General features: G+C 41.6%; 1 long non-coding RNA gene and 1 pseudogene across 1 annotated transcript; both read left to right on the top strand.

Moving 5' to 3' along the window:
* The window catches only part of LOC135363089 (histo-blood group ABO system transferase 2-like), a 65952-nt pseudogene that overhangs the window by 46674 nt on the left and 5650 nt on the right, over positions 1–13628 (top strand).
* On the top strand, positions 22–6344 carry LOC135363106 (uncharacterized). The gene is made up of 2 exons (XR_010408810.1): positions 22–1952; positions 3539–6344. It is a non-coding gene; the product is annotated as an uncharacterized LOC135363106 (long non-coding RNA).

Here is a 13628-nt window from a genome sequence, read left to right as displayed (position 1 = left end):
TTATTTGAGAGAGAGAGAGAATGAGAGACAGAGAGCACGAGAGGGAAGAGGGCAGAGGGGGAAGCAGACCCCCTGCCGAGCAGGGAGCCTGATGCGGGACTCGATCCCGGACTCCAGGATCATGACCTGAGCCGAAGGCAGTCGCTTAACCAACTGAGCCACCCAGGCGCCCCACCTTGAAATTTTATTAGAAAACATTGTCATATGATTTAAACTTGCTATGTGTATCATGTTGGTCCTGTGATGACTCAGAATTCCTTAAATGACTTTTTCCTCTCCCTTCAAACAAAATCTTAGCAGTACCACTGCAGAATACCAGTGTGAAATATCATAAAGCAGGTTATTCCAGCCAAGAATCCGAGGTGAGGCCAGCTTTAAATTGTTGAGGCACATTAAAGTCAAATCAGTGGTGAGAATGCTGACAGCTCCTCCTCAGAAAAGATGTCTCTGTGGCACATTTAAAAATCATATCCCCCAGTGAAGATGATTAAGAACTTGGACATATTCGTATCTGTGGCCACAGAGGAGAAAAAGGGATCATTTTCATCACAGGTCAGTGCTGAGCACACTGAACTCCTTTGAATAGCTGTCCCTTTCTTAATCCGTCCAAGGATTCTTAATTTATTTTGCTTATTATCAGAAGCGTCTCCCCCCTTGAGGAAACATAAAATTTATTAAGAGAATTGTAACTTAAAATATTCAGAGCACTCCTGGCATCTTTACTTAAATGGATGCAAGAAATTTTACTGCAAGAAAGTATATATTGATCCCTGTAGCTGACTTGTCATGTTTAGTATTTTTCTCTTTGCACAAGAAGAATAGCTTCTGTAATGTGAATTTAAATGATACGTCAAGCTAATAAATGTGGTTGGCCTAGCAAGTGATAAGCATAACTAACTCAATTTAAATGTCTTTTATATAAAAATAATGAACCAGTGCATTAAAGATTAAAAATGTTAATGCAATTAGCAAAAATTAGCATTCAATAAAGAAGTGTGTTTCAGTTTTGAGATGGATGATACATCATTCAATGACCAGATAAGGACTAAATTCAGGTACACTTTATTCAGCTGGCGTGTATGTTAAAAACCAAATAAATAAAAATTAAATGCTTTATTTGCCCCTTTGCAACGACGTGGGTGGAACTAGAGGGTATTATGCTAAGCGAAATAAGTCAGTCAGAGAAAGACAATTATCATATATAATCTCACTCGTATGTGGAATTTAAGAAACAAAACAGGGTCATAGGGGAAGGGAGGAAAAAATAAAACAAGACAAAACCAGAGAGGGAGACAAACCATAAGAGACTCTTAATCATAGGGAACAAACTGAGGGTTGCTGGAGGGGAGGGGTTACAGGAATGGGGTAACTGGGTGATAGACATTTAGGAGGGCACGTGATGTAATGAGCACTGGGTATTATATAAGACTGATGAATCACTGACCTCTACCTAGACATGAAACCAGTAATACATTATATGTTAAGTAATTGAATTTAAATTAAAAAAAGTAAATGCTTTATTTGAAGAAACTTTGATAAAACAGTATGTGGCATGTAGACAAAAGGACACGCAGGTCCTTGGGGACTGTGCCAGAAACCAGGGCATGAGGTGACTTAAAACATATTGTCACCTGCCTCCTTGTGGGGGAGGTAGAGGGGATGTAGCAGGTGTGACAGTGAACGTGGGACTGGAGGGGAAATGAATTTTCCTGGCTTCACTGCTAAATAAAGTGAGCATTTTTGGTTTGGGGACGCTGACTTTAAAACAGTGGAGTATACAGTGGTGTCGCTATTTGCCTTAATGTCGCTGTGGCGTCTTGTCACTCTATGCTCATCTGCAGGTGGATGGCAAGCATTCCGATGAGGCAGCCTTGATCCTCCACAGGAAGGGGTTTGACTGCCACTTCTCGAGCAGAGACACGGGGCTGCTTTGTTCCACAACCCAGGGAAAGGTGAGCTGAAAAGTGGTTTTTGCTTGTTGATTTCATGTGCTTTGAAATCCTTGCTTTCTGCTAATCATTCTGACAATAAGATAACGTTTCATTGCCTCTTCGTGGACTCATTCCCCTCAGCTGCTGTAATTTAGCTCAAGTCTCTCCATCTTAAGAAAGCACTTTCTCAACCTTCGATCTCTTCTCCTTGTCAGCATCAAAATGCACGTCTGGAACATGGGCACGTGTAGGGGCAACATTCTCCTCCATTCCTAGGCCTTCCGTTGCCAGCCGACAAAACATCCTCTCCCCACCCCCCATCCCCCAATATTCCCTCCTCTCTCACACATGCTCATGTAGGATCTAGGTCCATGAAGTCTCAGAGGGGCAAAAGCAGGTTTTATAATAACTAAAGGTGGGGTGGGGTGGGGTAGGGAAGTGGTGACACTGGCCAGTCGGGGAGTTTCACCACGGCCCCGAAGCAACCTTACTTAGCTCCAGTCAGTTGTTGTCCCAGGGGAAATGAGGGTCTAGATCTCCTGATCAAGACAGATTTGCATAGGAGTCCTCACTGTGCCAGCCAAACAGGTCTTCAGGCTGACCTGCCGGCTGCCCAGTTTTTCTGTCTCCTTTGAGCTGGTCTTTCTGATAGTTCCCTCAGGCTCTCCTTGGAAGGAAATGAACCTCCAGCCTTCTGCCTCTGGCTCTGAGCAGGTTGTGCTCAGAGAAGACAGCTGGATGGCACACAGGCAGGTCTGCCCCACGGGGCAGCTCAGCTGACCCAGCTCTTCTCCAAAACCTTACAGATAACCTGTAGATCAGACTTAAGAGATTCATTTCCAACCCTACCAACTAGAATGTGCATAGGGTCTGAAAAGGAGAGAAAAGACAATATGGTAGGGGGTCAAAATCCACTTAGGCAGATAAGCTTCTTCATTTCTCGTATCATGCCCTCCGTGGAATTGGTGCGAAGAAAGCACTGATGGTTTGGGGTTTGTTTTTCATGATATTTACGCTTTACCTTATTACTGATGATGTGAGTGTACTTGGTTGTAAGCATTTGTATATAGACATTAAGGCGTCAAGTTTTAAGGGGATTATATGGTCCAGAGAGACATGGGGTGAGGGTAGTACTTTCTCAGCAACCCCCCAACCCTGAAAATGGGACTCACTGACATGAGGAGCCTGTGTCCTTTCTCTCAGCTCTTTGGGAACAAGAAGAACGACAACTGTTAGGTGTAAATGTTGGGTGTAAGAGGATACGGATGTTTTTAAAGCTTGCTGGCTCATAGATGTGTTTTCTTTTATTGAAAAAGTGGCCCCTGCACGTGATAAGTTCTCAAGAAATTCAGAAGAAGAATGTAGAGTGAGCTGTCCTCTCCTGGTTACACTTCTCCTAGGTGTCCCTCCCAGGGTGGTCTGTGTGTCCAGGCACACATAGCTGTATCTAATCTCCTTCCTCTTCCTCTTTTTATCATTAAAAGGAAACTTCAAATACACTGTTTTACTCTCCTACTATTTTCCACTGAATAAATATATAGATGTGTTACTAATCTTTCTTCAAAGTTGACCTAACTGTGCAATTTTTTTTATCATTTATTTTCTAGATTTTGGTACAGAAGCTTTTTAGCATGTTTACTGTCGCAAGTCTCATACCTTCGTCATTATCCTTGATGCATTCACCTCCAGACGCCCGAAATATAAGTGAGATCAACTTGAGTCCCATGGAAATCAGCACATTCCGAATCCAGTTGAGATGAACCTGGCTTTCAAATTTGGATTGGGAAGCATTGTCTTTTATACACTTCTTGGTTTGACGTGCAATAAGGAAGCACATTATTTTAGCTTCTGGCTACTGTGAGGACATGAATTCTGTGATTGTTATTATAATTATTATTATTATTATTTTTTTTTTTACTAGTACAGAAAGAAAAAAAAAAAAAAAGCCATGCTATAGCCAGTTTTTCTTTAAGTTCCATCCATGAATCACCACCATCAGTATGAATCGATGCAACAATGAAGGAAGAAATGTCTAAAACAACCTCTCCACAGATTGTATCTCAGGTTAAATGCTAACTAACTATATCTGTGTCGGGAGTTGTGAAGAGATTGTTATAAGTATTCATGTTGCTGATCCTTCATTAGTTTTACAAAAATACCCATTTTTACCAAAATGGAATAAAAAGCTGAAGGGTAATAGCTAATGGCCAAAATGGTTGCAATCGTTCATACGCATTCGAAAAATTTTGTGTATTGAAATATGTGGAAAAGTGCAATCCATCAACCCTTATGATATCTGTACATCATTGATCTTCACACCTTTTTCTAATGTACCACTTGACCCCTCCCTTCTCACTCTTTGTATTTCCAGAAATAGCAGATTTTGAATCATTCAATAGTAGAAAAAGAGGCATATTTTCATTACTTGACAATGTGGGATAGGTGCAATTTATTCCATTGTCACTAAGATAGAAAAAGCAATCCCATAGGTACCATAACCTCTTTTAGGTACCACAAGGTGTCTTTTTACACAGCTCATGTGAATACAGATGTTCGGAGAGGGGTTTTCTATTTTAAAAATAACCATATCAAAATAAATGTGCCTTATTTTTTTATAAGTCTTGTTAAATCTTTTGGTGTCCATATGACTGAGGAAGGGGGAGAGGGCGGGGGTGGGGAGGAGGTGGGTACTTTCTATGACACGTAAAGTGTTATCGGTTTTGCCTGACAATGCTGGCCACATTCTGATCTGTTTCATTAAATTTGTGGTGATGTTATTCTAAACATTTTGACTATTTGAATGTACTGAGATGTCAGAAAACAAAACAAGGAAGAAAAAGTACTGTTCATTAAAATCCGCTGCTGCCAAGAAGATGGCAGCTTGAAGCAAGGATTTTGTGACATGCAAAATCCATACACTGTTTCCGTTTCACAGGAGGTAACTCTATGAAAGAATGCTTTAAAAGGGACCCTGTTTTGAAATCCACTTATAGGTAGCTCATCCTGATTTCTTTTATTAAAGAACATGTGTGTTGAGTGAATTCCAAACTTTTGTACGTGCTAACCTCAAAGTGAAGTTCCAAGCCTATGTGCCATTACAGTACTTTTGATAAAATTTATTTGGGATCATGATTAACATGACATTAACACTGAAGCAACATTAGAAACATTTAGAATATTCAGTTTTAGGATAGAAAGGATTCACTGAGTATGTACACTTTTGAAAATTCTCTTTGTGTTACCTAATAAATTTATTATTCTCTGACTTTAAACTTCCTTTTACCTCCTGCCATTCCAGCATCTTTATAGAGAAGTTGAAACCTAATTTCTGTTTCACCAGGTAGTCTGATGATCATCCTTTTTTTTTTTTTTTTTTTTTTTTTACCAAGATGCAGCTCCTACAATTATTGCTAAGTTATGTTAAGTTCATAAATTTTTTTCGCCTTTAATAATTAAGGAAACAATACTGGTGTTGATGAAGATATTATAAGGGAGTAATGTCATGCAATAAACATGTACTGTAAGTTTCCTTCCTCATTTTGGGGGATAAACAACTAAAAGAAAAAAAAAAACAAAGCACTTCCTTTTTGTGGACATCTATAGATGTTAAGATTGCCAGAAGCAAATCCCAGGAATAAGATCAGTATTTTCATTGCATCTTAAATGTAAAACCTTCCTTTGGGAGTTCACTGTGTTCTGTGGTTAAGTGGGTGTGCTTAATCATTGTGGAAATTCTGATCAGTTGAAATAAAAAATCTTGATGCAATAACAGTGGTTTTGCCACTTCTGGTTGTTTGAGATGGATCTGTCCCATGTCAGTCGGGGTCTTAGTGTGTGTTGCCACCGTTCACAGGTAAAGCAGAAATTCTCTTTAAACCAGCAAATTTCTGCTTTTTATTTTTAGAATAAATCATCAGGGAAATGAGGAGAGGATGCTTTTGCTTTGGGTTGCGGTCACGAACTGATTAATTTAGTGTCTCTGGCACACCTAAAAACCATACATTTCAGTTGTGATCTCGGTGGCATATTTGTTTGCTTGGGTTTTATTACATTTGTTACTGCAGATGTTCGGTTGAGCGAGTAGGTCATTCCTGTGATTTTTTTTTTTTTTTTTTTTTGGTAATTTGAGCTTTTTACCTGCAGTGTTTGAGAACTCGGCATTCTTGTTTTCTTCAAATACTGATTAAAATAAAATGCTATAAAATGTGTTGTGAAACATTTTAATTACCTTCCCATGTCTTTGTTGTACTTGTGTCGAAATGTTTTCACATTCCTTTGGAAGAAAATCTTTGCTTTCATTTTGATTATGTTGCTTATCTTGGAATCAAATAGGTTTTGATATTTTTCTCTTGGAAGGTTTTATATCTTTTTGGGAATATGTAATATAAGATCTCTAATAAAAGATAAATCTTACCATGTACGTAGTCCTCCAGAGTGCTGCTTAAGTCTTATTTTGTAAACAACAAGAATTAGTACATTTTGAGGGGTAGGGTGGAAGAGTGAGGGTCTGTTCTTCGTTCCTTCAAGAATGAATCACTCCACCTTCTGCCCAGTGCTAGTTGGGAAATACAGTTTTAGAGAGCAAGTGGCAGGCGGGGGTGGTGATGAGTTCGTCTGGGTTTGTGGCCACCTTTGAGTTTGGGGTCTAGGAACCTTCCAGACAGTGGTACCTGTGGGGCCTTCTGAGCCAATTGGAGGAGCAGGGTCTGGTCAGATTCCGTATATTACAGGACAGTAGTGAGAGGAAGATGACACAGGAAGCCAAGAAGTTTCCTGTGAGCTGATCAGGAGGGCGAGTGGGATCTGGAGGCACCCCGCCGGCCCCACCCAGCGCCCAGGGCGGTGGCTTTCAGAGACTTCCTTCAAAGGCGGGAGGTGGGGCGGCTGAAGGACAAATACACAGGTCTGTAGAAGACATAGATTTGAGACAGTTCTTAAAAGATGCATTTGATTCGAACAGAGACAACACGTGTGTTCCTTGGAAAAGACAGAATAAGGAAAGATGGTAACAGGAGGCATAGAGAACGAGAAATCGTTTCCTCTGCCTGGAGCAGCGCCACCCAGTAAAACTTTCTTTAATAAGGGCAAGTTCGTTATCCATGGGCTGTCCCATAGAGCAGCCACTAGCCACCTGTGGCTTTGAGCATTTGAGATGTAGTAGTGCAACTAAGGAACTGGATGTCTTATTTTAGCTTAATTAAATTTAGCAACATGTAGCCACTGTTTCAGTACCGGTCTGTACATGGTATGCACAGGACAGTAGTAGGAAATGCAACCAAATATGTAAGTTAAGTTCACTTGTGCTAGAATCCTGCTACTGAGTGTGGTTCTCAGACCAGAAGCTGTGACATCACCTGGAAACTGGTTAGACAAGCAGAATCCCAGGCCCCACCTCAGACCTCCCGAGTCACAATCTGCACTTTACAAAGATCCCTAGAGGATTCACATGCACACTAAAGCACTGGCCTAGAACATCCCCAGGGAGTAATTTCTCTCTGCTCTTACCGAACTTTTCCAAGTAGCTCTTGACCGTAACTCCTATACCTCACAGTCTCTAGGAAGCATCCCATAATACCTGCCTGCTTGTCCCACTGCCACCCAATTCCAAGTCACCTTCGTGCACCTGGGACTCTGCCTTACAAAAGAGTTGTAAGAGGGCTCCTGCCCCTTATGTCTCTTTTTTTTCACACAGAAGCCAGAAAATAAAAGAAAGTAAAATTTGAAAAATATCTTCCCTCTTGAAAACTGTGTGTTTCCCGTTACACCTGGAATAACATACAACCTTTCACCATGGCCAGAAGCCGTGCCTGGCTTGGTCCGTGTCCTTCTCCTTCATCTCAACTCTGAGAAGGGGGCGAGGGTGTTTAAGAAATCCTTTCCCGACCCAAATCAGCTTTATCTCCCACCACGCCCCCTTCTGACTGTTGTCTAGGATCCTTATGGGTCTCTAACATGCCAAGATTATCCCTCTTGGGGGCTTTGTACTTGTTCCTTCTGCTTCAAACTTGCTCTCAAATCCTCCCCTGGCAGGCACCTTATTATTCTGGTTTAATTCAAGCATCATCTTCTCAAGAATCTTCCTTGACCAGCCAATTTAAACCAGTCCCACCTCCACTCCCTCACTGAATATTTTTATTACACTGCTTCCTTTCTGCTTAAACAGAGTCAAATTTGAAATGATGTAGTTTGCCTTCCCCACCAGAATATAAGCTCTCCTGAAGGCAAGAACCCCAGCATTTATTCAGCATTGCATCCTCACACTTGGAACAGCAGGCGTTCGGAAGATATTTGTTCAATAAATGAATGAAAATATGTGTACCACCAGTAAATGTTGTGAAACAAGAATTATAATTTTCAGAATTACAATTTTTCCAAATCCCTTACATCTTAATCTGCTCATGTTATTTTCCTGCTCAAAAGCCTTCAGGAAGTTCCCATTACCAGAAATTAAAGTATAGAGGTTTCAAACTGCATTCCTAATCTCCCTGAATTATGTGACCTCCTTATGGAAGATACTGTCGTTGCTTAATGACCAGTCATTGCCCCTCTGCCTTCCATGCTAATAAACCCTGATTTTATTCATAATCAGATACCCAGGAGCTTCAGGATGTGAATTGTTCTTGATCTAAATTAGTCATGAGAATTTTCTTCTCCAGGCTGGATGATGAATTTAGGAATTGTCATGTGACACAATTTTGGCCAATGGGAAGTCAGTTGGGGACTCCTGGGGGAGGCCTCCTTCCTCTTCAGAAGGAGGGAGCATCTTACCCTCAGAGCGCAATGTTTAAAGGTAGTATTGGTGTAACTGTTGATGCTTGGGCTGCTGCAGCCACTTTTGCAACCTTGCGGTGGCAAGCCTGAGGACAAAAGTCAACTAGACGACCAAGTCAAAAATGAGTAGAGCCTGGGTCCCTGATGATATTGAGCAGCTGAATGAACCAACTCCAACCTTCTCGTTATGTGAAATAATGCCACCTTGCTAAATGTTTAAGCCATTTGAGCTTAGTGTTTTGTTAGAAAGAGCTAAAAACACTTAAACTGGTGGTTCTCACCACTGCCCCAGTGCTGTGCTTTCTCCGTTAGGTACTTTCCTGGACGGGGGCGTGTGTACTTGCACAACTAAGACTCGGTCGTAGTAGGTTCCTCAGAACACATCCTCTTACGTTGTCCCTGCTGCTCCCACCACCTTGCATATTTTGTTCAATATGTTTAATAAAATTGTGTTTAATTAATTATATCGTGAAGGAATTTTTTTCAAATGTAAGGAAGAAGAAGGTTTTTAAAAAATGATAAGTGAGTTAAGGATGTGTGTACTAGCAACTTGCCCAAAGATTGCAAAGTTCCTTTGGCACAGAGTCAGATTCACTTCAAGTGTGGGATTGGGGCTGGCTCCTGTGTACCAAGATGAACCTTCCAAATGTCAAACAAAATCTGGAAGGCAGAGGAGAAAAGGACCAAGGGGTTGGGGTGGGAACAACGAGTCAATGGGACTAGCTCCTTTGAAGTACGCCAGCTAACGCTTTAAATATTTTAATATTTTTTCCCAATAAATGTCTATCATTGAAAGATTATAAGTGAATTTCTGAATCTCCGAACAGGCAAAGGAGGGAAATTGGAAGAGTGCTGTTTAAAAGGGCATATTTTAAGGGCTTTGGATGGAGCCTAGAGTTCTTGGCTCCCATGCTCCATATAGCTTCCCAACTTTTTTATTCACAGGCTTAGCCTTGGGGCTCATTTTCTAGTCCCAAATCTGAGTAGCGTTGCTACCAAGCAAGATGTGTCTCTAGGGTCTGGATGTATAAAACTCTTCACTAAACCAAAGGTAGCCTTCGTTGGTTGGCTTTCAAAGCATGATCTGAAGTTTCATCAAGGTCTTTGTTTTGGTCCAAAACTCCCCTCTGGAGCAAAAGATCAGAGCACTTGCTTTTCTTGAGACAGATTTCCTTGCCACACGTAGGACTGAAATCATTCTGGGCTGCCTGTATGGAAGTGAGTTTTCAAGAAAAACAATTTGACTCATTCATTTGTCTTCCTAAATGGATTTTTTAAGTGCAGTTAATAAGATTACTTTGAAGTTAAAATCTATTTTCTTAGGTAAAAACTACAAATTAATCCCATTTAATTTATGGGGCTCCCCTTAATAGAGCCTGAAGGTAATCTGTTTTAGATTTTGCACTGAGCTTTCAATAAACATTAACTGAAGTTGTCATTTGGGCAGGGTACCTGTGCTAGGCTCCGAGGGAAAAGGATTTTAATAATCTTACCCTGTGGTCTAGTAAAGGAGAGAAGAAGTCCTGTATGGAGTCAAGAAGCCATACGATCAGAGAGCAAGGGAGTCACCTCAGCGCTGACTGCACGGGTGATGGATATTTGGATACAGGGGAAGGAGAGTTGGCTTCTGCCCCGAGTGATGCAGAGGGACAGCAGGGAGGTGGGAGGCTCTGAGCTGAGCCCGGAAGGATGGACGCATATCACCTACCAGGTGTGGGAGAGGAGGTGGCAAGGCACGAATGGCACCAAAAGTAGTTATCTCAAATCTGGCGGAAGTTTCATGAAGGGAAATCACTGGAAGTTAGACTGGAAGTGTCTTTGCTGAATTTAAAGACCCTCTGTAATGTGTATCTAAGCTTTGGACCCCACCGAAGAGGACGGATATGTGGTAGTGTGCCCATGAAGGTTGATCTGTTGGCACATTGAAGAAAGTGAAAGGAAAGAAACACGTGTGTCATTTTCAGGAAACTTTAATACAATGTCACATAGTTGCCAAAATTGTGAAGAAAAGGACACCTGTATCTCTGATTTTGTGATACTTTTTTTTTTTAAGATTTTATTTATTTATTTGACAGAGAGAGACAGAGCAAGAGAGGGAACACAAGCAGGGGGAGTGGGAGAGGGAGAAACAGGCTCCGCGCAGAGCAGGGAGCCCAATGCGGGACTCGATCCCAGGACCCTGGGATCATGACCTGAGTTGAAGGCAGTCGCTTAACCAACTGAGCCACCCAGGCGCCCTGATTTTGTGATACTTTTATTGGAGCCATGCGCTGGTGCATTAAGGCAATTATGAAATGGATATTTCTTATATATGAACGTGTTGACTTCAGAGCTCCGTGGCAATGATACGGTGAAGACTTCCAGTGTCGAATCCAAGCTTGGACAGAACAATTTTACAGGGTATTTCATTAGTTTACAGTCAATCTACTTCAGGACTGTCTCTAGGGTTTAATTTGTCAACCATAAATTCAGGAATATTTGTCACCTAGATAAGAGGTTAAAGAATTAATGAGACACATTATTAAATACTTTCAGCTTTAAAAGGGTTTAGTATTTTAAAGTTTAGTAGAACCTTGTCATAATGCAATCTCTGGGGCCTGTGTCATTGAAATGTAATAATGATGAAGTTTTATAATTCAGTAAAAACTACAGCAGGTGAAAGATAGCCCACCTTATCCTGAATCCCATCCTATTTGCATGAGGAGAGATGAGTAAGGTTTCAACAAAGCTGAAGCCCCAGTTCCTGTAGCTTTCACAAGCACTGGAAAGATGGAGCTCTGTGAAGTACAAAATCTCGAATGAGAAGGGAACAGAAGGGGCAGGGTGGCACCAGCAAAAACGACTGGTCTTTGAAACTATGCACCTGGCTTCATTAAAATCTCTAGAAATAAACAGTGAAAGTGAAAGCTGTTCAATATTTTAAAAGAAACTACCTATTTGAGCACCTGGTGTCAGGGAGCCAGGAGGCTGTTGGAGCTCAGAACTTACCAGGGTTCCAAATAGAAGACACACTGTCTATCTGAGGCATACGGAGCCCTGGGAGCTCAGAGTGTGATGTTACCATCTGTGTGATTGTGACGATCAGCTACCTGATAATGTCCGTGAAGCAGTGGGGGGCTCATGGCAGTGGGCACATTTTGGTTTGTCTGGGGCAAGGGAAAAAGAAAGATCACTAAATGTTGATTCCTTTGTTTCTCTTCCTTTTTTTGGAAGGTATGGTAAAAAGTAAACTAGTGGTAAAATAATAATAAAAAATAATAATAGGGGTGAATGGGTGAAATAGGTGAAAGACATTGAGTATACTTATCATGATGAGCACTGAGTAATGTATACAATTGTTGAGTTACTATACTGTATACCTGAAATTAATATAACAGTATGTTAACTGTAGTGAAATTAAAAAAAAATAAAAGGGGCACCTGGGTGGCTCAGTTGGTTAAGTGTCTTCATCTCAGGTCATGATCTTGGGGTTCTGGGATTGAGCCCCATGTTGGACTCCCTACTCAGCAGGGAGTCTGCTTCTCCCTCTCCCTCTGCCCCCCAATCCCCCCACTCAAGCTCTCTCTCTCTCTCTCTAATAGATAAATAAAGTCTTTAAATAATAATAATACTAATAATAATTGCCAACATTTATTGAGTGTTATGTGCCAGGTGCTATAAACAGATGACCTACTCACATCATTGAAGCCTTACAACCAACCTATACAGCTATACTGATTATTATACCCTTTTTACAGAACAGGAAAGTGAGGGTTAATGAAACTGGACTCCAACCTTAGTCTATATAGGGGCCTGAGAACTACAGTCCACAGGCCAAAGCTAGCCCACTGCCTGTTTTTGTAATTAAAGTATTATTGGAACATAGTGATGCCGTTTGTTTACATATTTTCCATGGCTGCTGTACGGCTACACAGACAGATTTGAACAGTTGTAACAGAGACCATATGGCCCCCAAAGCTGAAAATATTTACTAATGGTCCTTTAGAGAAAGCATAGAGTCCACTTGGTGTAGAATCCCTAGAGCTGTCACTCCAGGGAGTATTTTAGTTACAAGAGAATGGATGGGGTGCCTGGGTGGCTCAGTCGGTTGAGTGAGAGACTCTTGGTTGTGACTCAGGTCATGATCTCAGGGTCGTGGGATCAAGCCCCACGTTGGGCTCCGCAATCAGTGTGGAGTCTGCTCAAGATTCTCTCGCCTTCTCCCTCGCCCCACTTGTGTGCATGCTCTCTCTATCTCTCAAATAAATAAATAAGTAAAATATTTTTTTTAAAAAAGAGGGAGAATGGAAAATGTATCAGTAGTGGAAAGAGCACTAGACTGGGAGCGTGTAAAAAGTGGCCATGGGACCTTGGAAAAGTCACTCCACCTCCTAAGAAATCTTTTTTCTGATCTACTAATTAAAGCCACACTGCCAAGTTTCCAAATTAGAAGGTGTCCTAAACACTTCTTTCTGGTTTGCAAAAAGCTATTTTAGCAGAGGGAGAGAGAAAGTGAGAGAGCAAGCTCAAGCAGGGGGAACAGCAGGCAGGGGAGAAGCAGGCTCCCTGCTGAGCAAGGACCCCGAAGCGGGGCTGGATCCCAGGACCCTGGGATCACGACCTGAGCCGAAGGCAGACGCTTAACCGACGGAGCCACCCAGGCGTCCCCTTTATTTTGATAGTTTTACATTTTAAATTTATCTACAGTTTTGAATGAATTTTGCTGTAAGTTGTAAAGCCTGTGTCTGCATTTCACTTAATTCCGTATGGTTTCTAATTAATTGTTTCCATTTCTGGAGAAGTCGGGGACAATTGGACTCCATTTCAGTTCGAATTTCCAAAATGTAATGGATTCAGCTGGACCCCAGGACAGGTGCCTCCGCTGAACTGAGGGCACCGCATCCTGCACTGCCCCCGCCTCCCGCAGGGGGCGCCCGAGTCCCGCTC

The sequence above is a fragment of the Mirounga angustirostris genome, unplaced genomic scaffold, assembly GCF_029215605.1.
Source record: "Mirounga angustirostris isolate CCGP_5_RB_7025 unplaced genomic scaffold, mMirAng1.0.hap1 SCAF_18, whole genome shotgun sequence".
NCBI classification, from domain to species: domain Eukaryota; kingdom Metazoa; phylum Chordata; class Mammalia; order Carnivora; family Phocidae; genus Mirounga; species Mirounga angustirostris.
The sequence above is the reverse complement of the archived record's forward strand: the minus strand, read 5'-3'. Positions and strand labels throughout refer to the sequence as shown.